This window comes from Neovison vison, chromosome X (assembly GCF_020171115.1).
Source record: "Neovison vison isolate M4711 chromosome X, ASM_NN_V1, whole genome shotgun sequence".
In the NCBI taxonomy this organism is placed as follows: Eukaryota; Metazoa; Chordata; class Mammalia; order Carnivora; family Mustelidae; genus Neogale; species Neogale vison.
Genome location: NC_058105.1, coordinates 46171553 through 46191120, shown reverse-complemented (window position 1 = coordinate 46191120; position 19568 = coordinate 46171553). Strand labels below are relative to the sequence as shown.

Sequence of the window (19568 nt, the reverse complement as noted above, 5' to 3'; positions counted from 1 at the left end):
AATTATTTTAAATTCTTTATCAGGTAGATTATTTACCTCAGTACATTAAGCTGTTTTTTTCCCCTTAGAGTTTTTCTTGTTCTTTCATTTGGAATATATTTCTCCATTTCTTTTTTTCCCGAGTTTGTGTTTATTTCTATGTATTAGGCAAAATATCTACCCCTCTTAGTCTTGAAGGAGCCTCTTAGCTTTGTGTAGCTGATGAAACTTCTAGTTCAACTTTGCGCGAGTTCTTGTTTTTCTCTCAAATCTTTGGGGTTATTTAAACTGCCTGGCTTAGTCTTGAAGTGTCCCTGCTTTTGGAAGTGTGCCAAGACTTGTCAGTGCTCCAAAAGAAGGAATCTCACTTAGCACCTAGTTCAGACTTATTGGAAACCAGAGGCAAGCAGCAGCTTTTAAATTATGGAAACATATACAGTTCTGTCATGCTGTAATTATAATCCCCCGTCTTCCACACCAGGAAATCTGGAAATTTCCTTTGGGAAAGAGTTGCAAAAATCAGGGTTTCAGATATATAGATAGACTCCTTTCTGGGAGGTCTCATCAAGTGGTAACTAAGCCAGGAGGGTGTGCAAAGATGGAGTCTCTCTCTTTACATTTCCTGGGAGCACCTCCTTAGTCCCTAGATGTGTGGCAAACTTGAAGCCTGTCCTTCAGGCTAAGCTCCAGGCTAAGTAAATAGGTTTTTTTCATAGGAAATATGGGTTGTGTTTCAGTCTGCTCTCTGTGCTGTGCCCTAGGCATAGGGGCCAGCCAGGAACTGTCTTTCTGATTGTTACATTCCCATGAAGCTCAGGAACACCAGTCCCATTGGCCACCAGGACAAGATATTCAAGAAGCATCCACTGTGTGAACTGCATTCACCCTTTGACTTTAACAGGGCAGCTGCAGTGTACAGGGGGTGGGATATGTTTGCGGGCTTCAGAAAGGCAGTGGGAAAATGTCTTGACTGTGCATGCCTTTTCCTTTAGGAATACATCAGGACAGTGCCTTTTCTGTGTTCATGTGCCAACTTTAAGCTGAGCATACAAGAATGCCATGATTGCCTTCACTCCCTAGCACAAGCCAGGTAGTGGGGGGAGTGTTATAATCACACATGCTCTCCAGCTTCAGTAAAGCAGTGGGATATTGCCTCAACTGCTCTCCCCTACCTGTCTTATCAAGGTGGCAGGAGGATTCTGCACCTGAGTTTACCCACCTGTGCTAGCACGGTAGATGGACAGCGCAAAAAATGGCATCTCCCAGTGCCTCCATCTCTGCGAAGTGCTCCAACTGTCCCCTGCCACTTCAGCAGATGTTTTTAGATAAGCAAATGAATCTTCTTCACATAAACTTCTTCACAATTTTAGGAGCTTTTCAAACTGCTGCTTTTATGATGGGTCTCAGGATGAATGAGAAAACATGTAAGCCCTTTAAAAAGAGAATCTTAGTTTCCTATAGCCCATTGGGTCCTGTGGGCATCAGCCCCATTGGTTTTGATAACCAAACACTTTGGGAGTTTGTCTCTGGTGCACATCCCAAAGGTTAGGGTGCCTGATGTGGGAGATATGCAGGAGATATAGAGAACTGGTAATATCTCTCCCTATGGTGTATCACTATACTGGGGATAGGGTTTTTGGTGAGGCTACATCTCTCTGCCTCTCCTGCCTATTTCAATATGGTCTTTGTATCATGCCTTTTGGTGGAGAAGCAATTCATCTAGCTTTCAGATCTTCTTCAGAGGAAAAAGGTCTATCTATATGTAGCTGTATATTTGATGTGTCCTTGGGAAAAGGTAAGTTTAGGATCTTCCTAGAGTGTCATCTTGTGGAAGTCTCTCTTTCTTCTTGATTTAGATTTAGAAGTTTGTGTCCTTCTAGGAGTTTTCCTATTTCATTTAAATTATCTAATTTGTTGGCATACAGTTGTTCTAGTATTGCTTTATATTCTTTTTTTAAATTTCTGTAAAGTTGATAGTAATGTTCCCTCTTTCACTTCTGATTCTAGTTATTCAAGTCTCTCCTTTTGCTTTGGTAAATTTGGTTAACAGTTTGTCAATTTTATGGACCTTTCCAAAGAACCAGCTTTAGTAAAAACTCTCTGCAGTGTAGGGATAGAGGGGATATACCTCAATATGATAAAAGTCATGGATAAAAATTCCATGAATTTTTCATATAATGAAAATGAAATTTTCATAAAATTGAAAAATGAATTTTTCATAAAATGAAAAATTGGGAAAAACTGAGAGCTTTTCCTTCCAAGGTCAGGAACATGACAAGGATGTCCACTCTCACCACTGTTGTTCAACACAGTACTGGAAATCTTAGCCTCAGCAATCAGACAACAAAAAGAAATAAAAGGCATCCAAATTGGCAAAGAAGTCAAACTCTCACTCTTCGCACATGACATGATAATCTATGTTGAAAACCCAAAGGACTGCATCAAAAATTGCTAGAACAAGAATTCAGCAAAGTAGCAGGATATAAAATCAATGCACAGAAGTCAGTTGCATTTCTATACACTAACAATGAGAGAGAAGAGGAGAAATCAAGGAATTAATCCCATTTACAATTGCACCAAAAACCAAAAGATACCTAGGAATGAACCTAACCAAAAGGGTAAGGGATCTGTACTCTGAAAACTATAGAACACTTTTGAAAGAAATTAAGGAAGACACAAAGAAATGGGAAAACATTCCATGCTAATGGATTGGAAGAATAAATATTGTTAAAATTCTGCCACCTAGAGCAATCTACACATTGAATGCAATCCCTATCAAAATACCATCATTTTTCACAGAGCTGCAACAAACAATCTCAAAATTCGGATGGAACCAGAAAAGACCCCAAATAGCCAAGGAAATGTTGAAAAGAAAGGCAAAGTGGGAACCATCATAATTCCAGCTCCAAGCTGTATTACAAAGCTGGCACAAAACAGACACATAGATAAATGGAACAGAATAGAGAACCCTGAATGGACCCTCAAATCTATGGTCAGCTAATCTTTGACAAAGCCAGAAAGGACAACCTGTGGAAAAAAGACAGTCTCTTCCACAAATGGTGTTAGGAAAATTGGGCAGCCACATGCAGAATAATGAAACTGGACCACTTTTTTACATCATAGTTCCATACATCATACACAAAAATAAACTCAAAATAGATGAAAGACCTAAATGTGAAACAGAAATCCATCAGAATTCTAGAGGAGAACATAGGCAACAACCTCTTTGACCTCAGCTGCAGCACTACTTGCCAGACATGTCTCCAGAGGCGAGGGAAATTAAAGTAAAAATGAACTATTGGGACTTCATCAAGATAAAAAGCTTCAGCACAGCAAAGGAAACAGTCACAAAACTAAAAGACATTTTAGTTGGGAGAAGATATTTTCAAATTTCTTATCAGATAAGGGGCTAGTATCCAAAACCTATAAAGGACTCATCAAACTCAACACCCGAAAAACAAAAAATTCAGCCAAGAAATGGGCGGAAGACATGAATAGACATTTCTCAAAAAAAGACATACAAATAACCTACAGACACATGAAAAAATGCTCAACATTATTTGGCATCAGGGAAATACAAATAAAAACCTCAATAAGATGCCACCTCATGCCAGTCAGAATTTCTAAAATTAATAAGTCAGGAAACAACAAATGTTGGTGAGGATGCAGAGAAAGGAGAAATCTCTTACACTCTTAGTGGGAATGCAAGCTGATATTGCCGCTCTGGAGAACAGTATGAAGTTCCCCCAAATAGTTAAAAATAGAGCTACCCTATGACCCAAAAATTGCACTACTAGATATTTATCCAAAGGATACAAACATAGCAATTCAGAGGGACACATGCATGCCAATGTTTGTATTAGCAATGTCCACAATAGCCAAAATATGGAAAGAGGCCAGATGTCCATTGACAGATGAATGGATAAAGAAAATGTCAGGGTGTGGTGCATAAACAATGAATCTTGGAACACTGAAAAAATAAAATTAAATTTTAAAACATGTGATACACACACACACGTGTGTGTGTGTGTGTGTGTGTGTGTATACACACAATGGAATATTACTCAGGCATCAAAAAGAATGAAATCTCACCATTTGCAATGATGTGGATGGAACTAGAAGGTATTATGCTAAGCAAAATAAGTCAATCAGAGAAAGACAAATACATGATTTCACTGATTTTTAGAATTTAAGAAACAAAACAGATGAACATGGGGAAAGGGAGGGAAAAATAAAGTAAGATTAAATCAGAGAGGAAGACAAACCATAAGAGATACTTAAATATAGGAAACAAACAGGATTGCTGGAGAGGAGTGGGTGGGGGGATGGGGTAACTGGGTGATGGACATTAAGAAGAGCACTTGATGTAATGAGCTCTGGTTGTTATATGCAAATGAACCACTAAACTCTACTTCTGAAACTAGTAATACACTATATGTTAATAAATTGATTGTAAATTTAAAAAAACACAAAATATACTAGAAAATTGCAAAAAAAACAGCTTTAGGTTTCACTGATTTTCTTTATTGTTTTTCTATTTTCCATTTCATTAATTTCTACTCTAATTTCTATTATTTCCTTCTTTTTGCTTGCTTCAGGTTTAATTTTCTCTTCTTTTTGCTGTGCCTTTGGTGGAAGGACAAGTTATTAATTTGAGATCTTTCCTCTTCAGTTGGGTCCCACAATTTTGGTATGTTGTGATTTCCCTTTTGATTTCTTCTTTAAGCCATTGATTATTTAGGAGTATGGTGTTTTATTTTCACAATTTGTGAATTTCCCTATGTTTTTCTTGCTATGAATTTCTAATTTCACTCCATTATGGTTGGAGAACATACTTTGCATTATTTTCATCCTTCAAATGTATTGAGGATTTTTTTTTATGGTATAGAATATCACCTACCTGGAGAATGTTCCATGTGCATTTGAAAAGAATGTATACTCTGTTGTTTTGGGGTGGAGTGTCCTATAGAAATGTTAGGCATGGCTGTTCCACAGTGTGGTTCAAGTCTTCTATTTCCTTGATGATTTTCTATCTAGTTTTCTTCTCTATTATTGAAAATGCAGTAGTGAAGACTCAAAGTATTATTTTTGATTTGTCTATTTTTCATTCATTTCTATCAGTTTCATTTCATGTATTTTGGTGATCATTATGTGCATGCATGTTACTAAATTTTTACATCTTCCTGATGGGTTGTCCCTTTTATCATTATAAAATGTCTCTCTTTACCGCCAGTTACAATTTTTGTATTAGCATCACTTTTGTCCAATATTAGCATGGGCACTCCAGCTTTCTTGTGGTTGCTGTTTGGATGATGTATTTTTTCTGTCTTTTTATTTTCAATCTATTTGTATCTTTAAATCTAAAGTGTGTCTCCTATAGACAATATATAGTAGAATCATGTTTTTTATCTGGTTTGACAATGTGTGCCTTTTGATTGTATTTTTTAATGTATTCATTTTTAGTGTCATTGTTGATATAGCTGGATTTACTTCTGTCATTTTATTTTTTATTTTCTATGATCATGTCTTTTCTCCATGCCCTTTTCATTGCTTTATTTTGCATTACCTGGTTATTTTTAAATGTAGTATACTTTAATACTTTTTACAATACATTTTACTCATGCTTTTAGTGGTTGCTCCTGTTTACCATATATATCTTAACATATCATAATCAGCTTCAGAGTCATACCTGTTTAATTCTAATGATGTATAAAAATGTTATTACTATATAGCTCTATTCCCTTAACTCCCCTTTTATGCCATTATCATTTTATGTTATATTTATTAATGTTGCAAAGCCAGCAATACATTGTTATATTTATTACTTTACCATCTGTAGTTATTTCCTCAGCGCTTTACAGCTTTACTCCCACCCACCTCTTTTGTGCTGTTATTAGCAAATATACTACACATATAGTACAATTTTATATGTTTTAGTCCCAGTAATCTATCTCTTTCCTCTTTTTTGGTACTACTTTTACACATAATGCTGGCATACCCAATAGTGTGCCACATTTCTCTGAGAATCTGGTCATCTTCTTCATGTTTGTTTCTCTCTGTTGTTGTTTGCACAATCTCTACTGATCTATCTTCAAGTTTTCCAATTATTTTCTTCCAGTTCAAATTTACTGTTGAATCCTTCTGGTGAAAAACTTTTACTTCAGTTGTTCTACTTTTCACCTCCAGAATTCCATTTAGTTCTTTTTATAATTTCTATCTTTTTATTGATATTCTCTTTTGGATATGACATTGTCATTACACCTTCATATATATCTTTAATCATGCTTTCCTTTACTTCTGTGGAAATATATATGTATGTATTTTCTAGATAGATAGATATTTAGATATATCTACATCTATATATTCTTGAAATATTTTTCTGTTAGATCTGATATCTGGTCACTCTCCCAGTTTTTGTTGCCTGCTTTCCTTCTCAGTGCATTAGTTACACATTTTTGTTTGCAAGTCACATAATTTTTGCTGAAAACTGGACATTTTATATAATATATTGTAGCAACTCTGGATACCCCCCACCATAATTTGTTATTGTTTATTTGTTTAGTGTCTGGCTCCACTATTTTAATAAAATCTACAGCCCACACACATAGTGTTAAGTTTCTGATGTTTAAATTTGGGTATGAACACAGACATACTGGAATCACAGTGGTATTTGTAGAGTTTTCCTTCACTGTTTCCCCAACACATCTGGCTGTTAAATTCCACTAATTCTTAGCTGATTGCTCTCTTGTTTCCAATAGTGCCCTGGGCATAAATTTCTCTGCATATTAATCCAATCAAATTGTGGATTTTTCAGATGGACACTTTGTGAGGTCAGTGTTTGATACTTGTTTGATGCCTTACTCCAGGAGGACTCCTCTAAACTGTCTTATTTTTCAGTTCTTTCCTGCAAACCAAGCAACCCACGGTTGGGGGTCTATGTTTGTTAGACCCACAAGTATTCTTCCAATTTATTTTCACCACAATCATCACTTTTCTTGAGAGTGCCCTTAGGCTTAAGATTCTTTATGCTCTACTGTAGGTGAAGTCAGTTCCTTTGGGAATAGGTAAGGAGCTATTTTGTGGCTTGTTTATCCCACTGGTAAAATCTCTGAACAAGGGCTCTGGAACATGGATAGCTTCTTTCTGAATATCACAACTGTTGTATCATCTGAGCCCTCCGTGGAAGGGGACAGCATCTGGAGGTCCTCTCAGCTTGCCTTTCCGGCATAGTACCACTACCTCATAAAGTGAGGCTGAAGCAGGAGAACTAGGTTCTTGTCTCAAAGAGTCGAAGAACGAATCTTGTAGACAAAGGAGAGTGAGCAAAGTGACCGAGTTTTATTTAGCAAAGGATACAGAGAAAGCTCTCAGGAGTGAGAGGGGTCCCCACAGGGTTGCCCCTGAGGGCTTGTAAGCTGATCTTTTATTGAACACTGACTGGGAAACTTACAGCCTTGAGTTTCTTGTGCGGTCTTGGTTTGAGCATGGACTACTGATAACACCCTTAATGACTTAATTCTTTGAGATGTGGTCATTTTCTATGACACATTGTAGCCATCAAAGAAAAATACTCTGGACCATCCAAGTTCAGGTGGTCTGTTTCCTTATCACTTCTTCACTCTGTCTTAATACTTCTGCCTGCCAGGAATAGTTTCAGAGCCTAGCCATGGGCCTCCATCTTTCCCTGCCTATAACTTAACCCTTTCCTTATTGAAGTTAAGGACAGCTGGGGCCGCACATATTTTAGGCATGCTATGCCCAAGGTAAATTCTCTGTTCCACAGTGGGATTTGGGCAGAAGAAGGAAGACACCACTCTCAGCTGAACTTATCCAGGATTTAGTCTCAGGAACAGGCAGTTGGGATAAGGATGAGGAATGCTGAAGTCCTGCCTACCTTGTGAAGTAGGACCTCTGGCTGGGCTCTTGGGGAGAGGGAGCACTGTGTTTTTGGGTGTTGCAGTGTGGAATGAAGTATCCACCTCATTGAGCTTGGAAAGTGTGGAAAGAACTGTCTTTGTTCAAATATTACAGGCTCTCTTATTACTAAATTTCTGTAGATTTTCTTGAACAGATGTTTCTTTGTGTGTGTTTGTCTTTAGGATCATTTCCAAAAGACTTTCATGGCTGTTGTTGTTTTTAAGATTTTATTTATTTATTTATTTATTTATTTATTTATCTATTTATCAGAAAAAGAGAGATAGTGCACACAAGGAGGCAGAGAAAGAAGCAGGCTCCCCACTGAGCAAGGAGCCTGATGCAGGACTCAATCCCAGGATCCTGGGATCATGACCTGAGCCGAAGGCAGCGGCTTAACTGACTGAGCCACCCAGGTGTCCCTGGCTGTTGGTTTTTTAAATATAATTGTCATCACTTTCACTGGGTATCAGGTCAGTAGTGGGGCTCCTCAGGAAGTCATGACAGAAGTCAGTTTTCCATTATTTCTTCATAGTTTCTTCTCCATTCTCTTTCTCCTCCTCTTCTGGAACTCTGCTTACATATACAGTAGATTTTTTTCCCAACCATGATCCATTAGTCTCTCATAGCCTTTTCTGTACTGTCTATCTTGTTGCCTCTCTGTTTCTCAGTTTAGAGGTTAGCACCGATTCAGAGTCTTTAGCTAATAGCTCCCAGAAGGCCTTGATATTTTTTCCCTAATGCACAGTCACCCTAAAAAATATTTGCAGGTCTCATTGGGAAAGGTTGAATGGAAGATTTATAGTATACACCCGTGGCTGTAGGGTCCTGCCTTCCCCTCAGTTGGGTCAGAAGTTGAGAAACCCCACCACAGCAACTCAAATTAGACTCTCCAGCAGATCTAGAATTTTTCTGCCTGAAATACATTGAGCATCATCCTATAGTATGCCCAATTATTTCACTTTTTGGAATTCTCTGATTAGCCATCACCACAGATCCCTGTGGCTCAAACATCCTCTAATTATTTCATTCCTGTGATTTATTGTGGTAGTGGCTTTCACCTTGTCTTATATGATTAAGCACTGTCACCTGACCTCCACCACTCTGGGATCCCTTTATTCACATTAAGATCAAGTAGTCGGTTCCACTGCCACATTCTCTACCATTGTCTCCAGCCTCCAGAGCACAGACACACAGAAACATTCAAAGATGCTTGGTGACCCTCTCACTACTGCATTTCTTATATTTTAGAGCATGCCTACACAAATGTCCCTATCTGATATATCAGGGTTCCACTCCTTCCCTACTTGAATCCTTACCTTATTGTAAAATCCATAGCAGATAGAACACTTAATAGGCAATGGCATGACTCTGTGACACTATGAGTACCCTGACTCGGTCCTCAGCTTTATATATCATGGAGGCTTTCTAGTGTTCAACATGTATTTTCTGTTGTGTTTTCACAGCTTTCAATTTCCTCTTTTCCCCATGTACAGTTCTTAGAACCATCAGATACCTCCACAACCTTTTGGATACTTATTTTCAACACAGTATTTAAAAGTCACATCCGATTTCCCAAAACTTTGGATTCCTATACTTCATTCCCTGTCACCAGGGGTGTTAAATTTGACTATGATACTGATACATGCCATGTACCAGTGAATCTCTCCTAACACTTGTTTTCCACTCTCCTTTCCCCCATTTTAAGGAGGTTATTTTTCCCTCTTCACATAATCAACCCAATTCCTGTAAGTAACTTTTGGTACTTACTATTATATCTAACAAGTGCATGGCAGAAAACGGGGCACATTCACATTAGAAAATGTGAGAGGTTTTTTTCAAATTTTTAAAGATTTTATTTATTTGACAGACAGAGATCACAAGCAGGTAGAGAGGCAGGCGGTGGGGCAGGGGAGGCTCCCCACCGAGCAGAGAGCCCGATGTAGAGCTCGATCCCAAGACTCTGGGATCATGGCCTGAGCTGAAGACAGAGGCTTTAACCCACTGAGCCACCGAGGTTCCCCAGGTTTTTTTTTTAAAGGACAATATACAATGGTGTACGAAGAGTACAATGAGTACAATACAGTACTCCAAGGCTAGTAAATGTAGGATTACCAGGCCTACACCTGAGAGACAAAGGGAGAGTAGATTTACTAAAAGCTGGAAACACATAACTTATGTTAAGAGGGTCATCTTACAGAAACCTTTGGAGAAGAGCCCAGCATCTGGTGACAGTGCAGAAAACAAACTGGGTGGAAAATTTCCTGACCACATTATTCACTGCTGGTTCCCAAAGGACAAGGGAGTCCTTTGATATAGTTCATACATGTCAGACTTTCCAGGATACAGAAAGGGAGGAAAATGAATCCAGATGAGATGGAGACAAATCCAGCAACTGGGTGAGGGTCATATTAGTATCATATTAGTAGTAGTCACTGGGAATTATGTCTGCAGTGAAAAAGGGTACACCATCGGCTTTATTTACATTTTAAGGAGGAAACTAAAAGGCATATTTTTATTAGAGGGTTAATCCAAATAAGACTGGAATTTTTTTGACCTATTCTACTGAAATAAGAAATGACCCTATGTAATACTGTCCTATGGTAAAAGCATTAAAGATACTAAGAGTATTGTTTTGTAACCACAAGTCTGAGGAGTTATGGATGTTTGTACCAGCTTGTTGTTTATTGGTAAGAACAAGGTTGATTATTTGCACCTGGTCTTGGTGAACCTTCCCACCAAGAGCTCTGCTGTTGAAGCTGGCTACATAGCAAGGATATGCCTACATAACCAGCAGTGTAGGAGAATCCTGGGCAGAGACTCCATTTGTGCTTTCTGGTTCTGAGGTATTCTGTGTACACATCAGTGTTTCCTGGCCCAAAAGAAGAAGTACATATTGCCAGGATTACTATAGAGAGGGCAGACAATTGGAGATGGCCACTCCAGACCCCTCGTTATGAAATGGCTTTTAGTTGTGACACATACCCTTAATGCTGTTGCTATACTGCATCTTTTTTTCGGCACTGAACTATGGATTTGCAAGCATTGACATTTGAAGTCCCATGAGCCTTCTTTAGCAATGGAACTGTTTAACTGCTATAGATATCATAGCATCTAAAGAAGGAACTACACAATACTATGCAATGCCTTCCATTTGCCTTTTGTTTATAAATATTATTTGCTCTGAAGACTCTTTTGGGTTCTCTTCAGTAGATATATTAATCCTTGCCTTTATGTATTCTTATTCCCTAACTTTGTTCTATACTTTAGAAAGACCTTCATCCCCCATCCCTCTCCAGAAATAGATGTTGCAATTATTTTCTTCTGCTTACCTATTGATGGTTCACACTTAATATGACTGAGTTCATAGTGAATATATGTCAGTGGACATTGGCCTTCAGGATGAATCAGAATCACATGGGAAGCAGTAGATCTGAGGTAGGGGTCAGGAATTCACATTTTCAACAGAATCCCCCAGTGATTCTGACATGTGACAGACTAGCACACTTTAAAAACATGCAAGCATTAATAAAATGAGATAGGGTTAAATTTGTAGTAATATACTTCTACATGGTGTTCCATTTGGAATTGCAAGTAAATCCTGCTAGAGAAGTATACATTTATTTATCTAGACAAGAAATTATCTGGGATGGGAACAACTATTTTTATTTATAAATTTATCAGAACCTGTGACTTGTCAGACACTGTGCTAGGCATCAGAGGTATTAGGATAGAAAGGAAACATTGTGCTCTGAGAAGCAGAGTCCACTGCAGTGTTTCTAAGTTTTTTAAATAAGTGTCAGTCCACAATCATAAATACATTTTTCATCACAAATCAGGATGTACAAACATACATATGCATTTATTTATAAATTTATCAGAACCTGTGACTTGTCAGACACTGTGCTAGGCATCAGAGGTATTAGGATAGAAAGGAAACATTGTGCTCTGAGAAGCAGAGTCCACTGCAGTGTTTCTCAGTTTTTTAAATAAGTGTCAGTCCACAATCATAAATACATTTTTCATCACAAATCAGAATGTACAAACATACATATGCATAACTGAAACACAAATTTCACATAACAATTCTCACCTTACCTTTCTGTGATGTGATATAACCTGATTATTTACTATTTGGCTCTAATCAGTTTTGTTCTACCCTACTGCCTTAATAAATTTCAGGTCTTGACTCACTAAAATTGTTTTAGGGTCTATTAATGCATGGAATGTGGAACCAAAGTTTAATACTATGTGTAAACTGTTTACACAGTTAACACAGTTTAATAGAGATAATATGATGTATATCTTATGTAGTACATGTATTTATTATTCTGGGCACATATTTCATGTGAAGGTGGAAGTGGGGAGGTTAGGAAAGGTCTCCTTTAAAAAAGTGCTTTTCAAACTTTAATACATACAGAAATCAGCTACAGATCTTGTTAAATGAAGATTCTGATTCAGTACGTCTTGGATGAGGACTTGAGATTCTGCATGTCTAACTCTCCCTCAGGTCATGTCGATACAGCTCATCCATTGGTCACTATTTGAGTAGCCATGCTCTAAAAACCTTAAGTGTGGGAAGGTGTGTTCATCTTGTAAGGCTGCACCTGGCAAAAGTTTCCAAAGAGACAATTTCCTCTAAGGAAAGAGGAATCAAGTAGACAAGTCACTGACAGATGGGAAAACCAGTGTGTGCCACTAAGATTTTATTCCAGCCTCCCACATCTGAATTTGGTAGAGAGATAATTGTATGCAAAAACATACTTACAAAGCAACAAACACAGAAAAGATTGTTTTGCTTAAAAAAGTCTGAAATCCGTTAAGGGCCAAAGTATCACTGAGTTGTTAACCCACTTGGGTAAACATAACTCTAGAGAGGAAAAGGGCTTTATCCTCACTTCTATAGGTGACATGGTGTGAGACAAGTTTGGGGCTTGCTGGGGACTCCAGGGAAATTGACTGGACTTTGTCACCTTGCAGACACCAGCCCATCAGCAGCAGTGGGAGCCTTAAGAGTGTGCAGAACTCATTAGAAGAGGCACAGTATCCAGCAGACATGGCAGTATCCAGGGGAGGCTGGCACCCAAATTTTGGCCTTATTTCTGAGCATAGGTAAGCTGTACCTTATCCCTTTCCAAGTCTGATGGGGGGGGTCTTGGTCCCTGCCAGTGTAGGAGAAAAGGTAGAAACTAGACAAGCACAGTTCACATACTCAGCACCTCATCTATTCTACTCGGCAATCCTATGAGGCAAGTATTCACATTTCACAAATGACAAAACTGTCTTTTACAGCAATGGGTCTGTAGTAACTGCCAGGTTGATTCCCCTAAATTTGAGTCCTAGAGATAATGTGAGCCTTACACATAGTTTTAAGTTCTGATAAGAAATTTAAGTGTCTCCGTTGCCTTCATAAACTCACTGAAGAGATCTTTGTATTTCTTTCGTGTATTATTTTTCTTTTTATATTTTAGTATTTCTTTATGAGAAAAGTAGTCTGTGTTCTTTAGGGAAAAAATATGAGTAGAAACAAAACAAAGAAAATAAGTCATCAACAGTCTTATAATTCAGAGAACCACTGTTAACCTTTTGGTGAACGAAAGTTTCTGTTTTTCCTGTGCATAGATGTAGTATATAAACTTATGTTTTCTATAAAGGTGGACTGATTCTGTAGATGGTATTATAAGATACTTTATTTTTCAAGAATTAAAACGACTTTGCAAAGCACATGGGTGGAAACCCCTACTGATAGAGTGTTCTAGTTGGCTCAAAAGGCTGCTGACAATGAGAGTGACAGCTAAAGCAAATTATTAGCATAAGGTTAAGGCAGAGGACCTGGCAAATGCTTGCCAGGGGCACTACACAAAAGGAATGTCTTCATAGCCCCTTTGTGGGGCTCTACATCCACCCCTGAGTTCCTTTGGCCCCCAGGGTGGAAAGGGTCCTGTAAACATTTTTGTGACCTCATAACCACCACCCCCCCAATTTCTGTCTGGTTTCCTTCACCTAATCCTCCACCCTGCCAATCTCATCAAATTCTCTTACCATCTCCTCATTGTTCAAATGCATATTGTGTATGGCCTCCTCATATTCCTTGAGACACTGAGCCAGCCCCTTGCTGGTTTTTCTTTTGGCCTGCCTGGGTACATCATTCCCAGCTGGTGCTTTCCACAGCCTTTGGTTCCCTGGCTGACTTTTCGTCTTCTTTTGGCTTTTCCTGGCTCTCTGACTTTCCCTCTTTTCATTGGCTCTGATTTTTTTTCCTCACTCTCTGATTTTATTTCTTTTGGTTCTCCCTTGATCCCTGCTTCTCCTTCTTTTGGCTGTCCCTTGCTCTCTGGCTTCCCCTCACTCGTGGGTTTTCCTTCTTCTTTTTGGCTTTCCCTCTTTTGGCTTTTCCACACTCCCTGGCCTTTCCTTGTCCTTCAGTATTTCCTCATTTTCTGTCTTTCCCTTGTTTTCTAACTTTTCCTTGTCTTCCAGAGTACAAGCTAATTCTGGCCTTCCCACATCCTCTGGCTGTTCTTTGTATTCCATCTTCCCTTTTTTCTCAGGCATTCCTTCATCTCCATTGCAGAGTTTTTCCATGTTGAGATTCCCCTCCTTTTCCTGTCCTGGGAGACCTAGGAAGAGCAGACAAGGGAAACTGAGGGCTTGGGGATGGAATGCATGTCTGGGAAGTATTTACATACCTCCCCTTTTCTGAGTTCCCTTAAGTTGGCCTTGTCCTCCAAGTGTGTCTTCAGCCACACTCCTCCCACCATTCCTCTCACACAGGTGAGCCAGCCATTCCTCTGTCAGGCCCTGCCATTTTCTCTTTGTTTGCTCAGCGTGGTAAAGTGTAAAGCTGCTGGGAGATGGGTAGTGGGACTCCAGATTCTGCCCATGCTGTACAGTCCATACTCCCCACCACTCTAAGTCCCTGTCCAGACACCCCTTCCTTCACTGACCTGCAGAAATTCAGAACAGGTATCTCTTCCTTTTCTAGCCTTATAGAGGGCTGACAAACAAACACAAAGAACTGCAGATAGACAGGAGAGGTGGGCTGGGCCTTCAGTGGATACACAAAGACTCTGGTCCCTTTTCTGAATCCCAGCCCTCCAAAGTGTTGTCTGTATACTATTTACCCCACTATTCCTCCCAAGCATTTCCTCAGCAGGCCCTACCACCATCTATACCATCCTTCAGCGTGGCTGGGTGTGTGCAATATATGTGGTGGCGGGATGGGCAATGGGAGCCTCAAATTCTGGCCAAGCTATGCTCTCTACACCCCCCACCACTCTCCAGTGCCCCTCTCCACCTTCACTGTCCTGTGGGGATTCTGGACAGGTTCTTCCTTCTAGACTGGGGGCAGACACCAGACGTGCAGACAGTGACAAGGACAGGGCCCGTGCACTCAGCCTACTAAGGTTTCTTTCCTGAATCTGGGCCCTCCTCATACAACATTTCCCTTCCCTACCTCCCCGGAATCCCAGCCGCCATTAATTTTCAGGCCTCAGACTCCAGACCAGGATGCTTTCCAAATGGTTTGGGTCTCTGTGTCCTCCTCCGCTGCAGGCATGCCGCCCACCCTCTCCCCTTTTCCGCAGAGGTCAGTATTTCCTGTTAGGTACAGAGTGTGAGAGCGGGTTATTTCTAGAATATGTCTACATTTCACTGTCGCACTGCGGGGGCACCTCCCCGCATTTCAGGTCCGAAAATGGATGGAGGGCGCGGAGGAGGGGCGTCAAGGAGGCGGCGGTGGGGTGCTCCCTCCCCACCTGCCCACGTCCACGCTGCATCCCCCTCCTCACCGACCTCCCGGACCCCCATCCCACTCCGCGCTGCTCCCGGATCCTACTCCCATCCACCTCCACCTCTGACCGGGGCTGCCGGCAGCGCCCACCTTCACACTGACCTGCGGGGCCCGGGGCAGGCCTGCGCCTCGTCGGGCTCGCCGAAGCCCGCTCACCCCTCGCCCGCCGCCCGGGCAGCTCAGGGAGCTGGTTCCGCGCGGGCGACGGGAGCGGAGGGCGCAGGGACGCGACCGCAGGGCCGGCGAACCGGCGGGCGCGGGGGCTGCTGCCCACGTCGGCGCCCAGCCAGTCACGTGAGCGCCGCGTCACCCGAGCTCGGTCCCCCACCCCGCCCCCATCCCCCCATCCCCAAGGGACCAAGCAACCACACACGGTGGGGGGCGGGGTGGCAAAGGGGGAATCAAGGAGAGAGCAGGAGCCAGGAGTCTTCCAGACCGCAGGTGCTTTACCTGGCGCATCTCAGGCCCTCGCACTGCATCCCTCTGCGATATACGTCATTGCCAGGTGTGACCGCTGTTCACAGGGACGGTACCCGACTTTGACAGGAGCGCTCAACAACTGAATCCCACAGGCTGCTTTCAAGACCGGCTCTGCCTGACTCCAGAGCCCAGGCAGTAGTACCGCCAGGAAGCGGCACTGCCAACTTGAGCAGCTGTGCTCCTGGACCTCTTCTCTGTACCCATGTTCTCTCTCCCTGAATCATTTCTGTTCGTTTCCCCCTAAGCACAGATGATTCTCAAAGCTCCATCTCCAGACTGTTCCCTCCCCATAGCCCCAGACCCTCTTTGCCAACTGTCTATTGGATACCACTGCTTGAATGTCCCTGAGGGACCTCAAAATCCTTACACCCCAACCTTTTTCTGCTACTTCCTTCTCACCTTCTCTGTTCACTTCTCTTCACACTTGAAACTTGCGCTCCAGTATTGGACCGGTTCTCATGTAGAATGTCAGACAGCTAAAAAAGAAAGCATTAAAGTATTTTCTAAAACGTGTCATAGATGAACCAATTTATCATAATTCTTTGTCTACAACACAGTCTTAGCATCTACCTGTTGTCCCTCTTTTCTTTCCTTTCCTCCCCTTTATTCCCTTCCCTTCCTTTTCCTCTTTCATACTGTGAAATCACCACCCAACTCAAAAACTAGAAAATTGCCAAAACTATAGTTGTTACAGTGTAACAGCATATATTTGGTTTTCACAAGGTGACTATAATGTGTCTTGATTTGGATCATGTTTATCCTGATTGGAAATAACTGAACTTCTTGAATACATAGATCAGTGTATCCCCTTATGAATAATTTTTAGCTTTTATTTGTTCAAAAATTCCTTCTTCTTGTTTCTATCTCTTTTCTCTTTCTGAGATTCCTGTCATGCTTATTTTAAATATGTTTTATTGTTTCTCCTGGTTCTTTTATGTTTTGTTAATTTTTCCTCACTCTTTTTACTTTTTGCTCCTCAGACTGGATAATCTCAATTCATCTATCTTCAGAGTAACTGATTCTTACTTCTACATGCTCAAATATGCTATCAAACCCCTCTAGTGAGCTTTTTACTTCAGTTATTTTCACTCCAGAATTTCTATTTTGTTCCTTTTTATAATTTCTATCTCTATATTCTATCTCTCTGCTGATAGTTTGTATTTGCTGAAGCATTTTCCCCCTTATTTCCTTAGTGCTTTGTCTATGGCTTCCTTTAGCTCTTTGAGCATATTTAAGAAAGTTGATCTAAAATTTTTTTCTAGTTTGTCTAATACATGAACTTTTTTATACTCAGTCTAATAATTTTTTCCTTTCCTAGAAATAGACCATACTTTTTTGTTTCTTCATATGCCTTACAATCTGTGTTGGAATTTGGACATTTTGTATATTAGAAAATGTCAATTCTGTAAATTAGATCCTCTCACTTTCCAGGTTTTGTTGTTAATCTTTGTTGTTGGTTGTTTCTTTGTTTGTTGACTTTTAAAAGTACTTTTTGTAAATTCTGTATTCTTTGTCATGTGAGGTCACTGAAATCTGTGCCAGATTAGCTCAGTAATCAACTGGTACTTGGACAGAGTTACCTAAAATGTCTAGAGCCAACAGAAGAAAAATGCTTTCCCAGTCTTTGCAGATGAGCTCCAAGTTGAGATATTTTTAATGCTTTACTTTCTGCTTTTTCAGACCTTAAGACCAGCCCAGGGTGAACATTTAAGGCCTTCTCTGGCCTTTGCTGAGCATGTGTCCAATCTTGGTATGGACATATAGTATTTGATTTCTTTTATATAAAGTTTTTAAAAGTGCTTGTTTCTCCATGTGTGTCTTTTCCGCAGCTTCTCATACTTATACTTGTCAGTCTGTCTATTTTTTTTTTTTTATCCTGAATGTTGTTCCTTGCCCCATGCTGCTTTGGTCAATACCTATGACCTTAAATGCTTTTGGCAAAAGTTACCCAGGAAGCTGCCCCAGTCCCAGTCCGAGGAATGCTCTGTCTCATGTGACAAATGGAAGTTTTTGTGCTGGTCCTTGAGAGAACTGCCAGGTAGACTAAGACTCACAACCACAATTCTATAAGAATAGAATCTGAATTATTCCCTCGGGCACTAGCAATCTAAATCAGGATATTAAGCTGCCATGTATAGACTGTTGAAAATCTGGGGCATGATGGATGATAGGTAAACAATTTAAAATTTCTTACCACAGAGGGGTAGTAGAAATTTCACTAAATTTCCCCTGATTGTTACAATTTTTATTTTACTAGATTCCAGAGTTCTACAGAAGTCGATTCTGATACTTTTTGCTAGCTTATTAGTTGCTTTTAGGAGAGGGATCAAGTCTCAGAATTCCATTGCCATTTTCAGTAAGTTTACTTTTCTTTCTATTTCTATTTGTTAGTGTTGGTAGTTTGTGTCTTTATTGGAATTTGTCCCTTTCATCTATTTTGTCTTACTTACTGTCACACAGCTGTTCAGGGTATTACTGTATAATCCTTTGTAAATCTTTGAAGTTAAGAGTCATGTCCCCTCTTTCATTCCTGATTTTAATAATTTGAATCCTTATCCTTTTTTTTTCTTGGTAGGTCTAGTTATAGCATTGTCAGGTTTTTTTCCCTTATATTTTCAAAAAACCAACTTTTGGTTTTAGTGATATTCTCTATTGTTTTACTGTTCTCTATTTCATTTATTTCCACTCTAATATTTACTATTTCCTTCCTTATGATTTTTTATTTGTTTGTTTTAAGCAATTTTTTCTAGTGCTTTAAGGTGAGAATTTAAATTATTGATTTGAGATTTTCGTCTTCTTAATATAAGGATTTACATCTATAATAGTCCCTCAAAGCACTGTTTAACTATATCCCAAAAGTTACGGTTTGTTGTGTTTTCATTTTTATTCATCTCAAAGTAGTTTCTAATTTCTTTCATCATTTCTTTTGACTAAATGAAAATATACTGTTTAATTTATACATGTGTGTAGATTTTTCAGATTTTCTTATGCTTTCAATTACTAACTTAATTCCATTATTGTCAGAGAATATTATTTGTATGATTTCAATCCTTATAAATTTATATGGTATTTTATTATCATCTACTATATGGTCTATCCAAGAGAAAGTTGGATAGAATATGTATTTTGAAGCTGCTTGGAGTATTTTATAGATGTCTGTTAGTCTAGCTGGTTTGATTTTATTCAACTGTCTTCTTTTCTTTTTTTTTTTTAAAGATTTTATTTATTTACTTCTCAAGAGAGAGCAAGCGAGCATGAGTAGGGGGTGGAGGTGGAGGGGCAGAGGGAGAAGCAGACTCCCTTCTGAGCAGGAAGCCCAATGCAGGACAATCCCAGGACCCTGGGATAATGACCTGAGCTGAAGGCAGATGCTTAACTGACTGAGCCACCCAAGTGCCCAACT

The 19568-nt window shown here is 39.9% G+C and overlaps 1 long non-coding RNA gene across 1 annotated transcript; it reads right to left on the bottom strand.

Annotated features, from left to right (window-relative positions):
• Positions 1 to 13000: 13000 nt before the first annotated feature.
• LOC122896894 lies at positions 13001 to 15844 on the bottom strand. Its single transcript, XR_006382446.1, has 3 exons — positions 15788 to 15844; positions 15350 to 15492; positions 13001 to 14513 (listed from the first exon to the last, which is right to left on the bottom strand). It is a non-coding gene; the product is annotated as an uncharacterized LOC122896894 (long non-coding RNA).
• Between the last annotated feature and the right edge of the window lie 3724 nt (positions 15845 to 19568).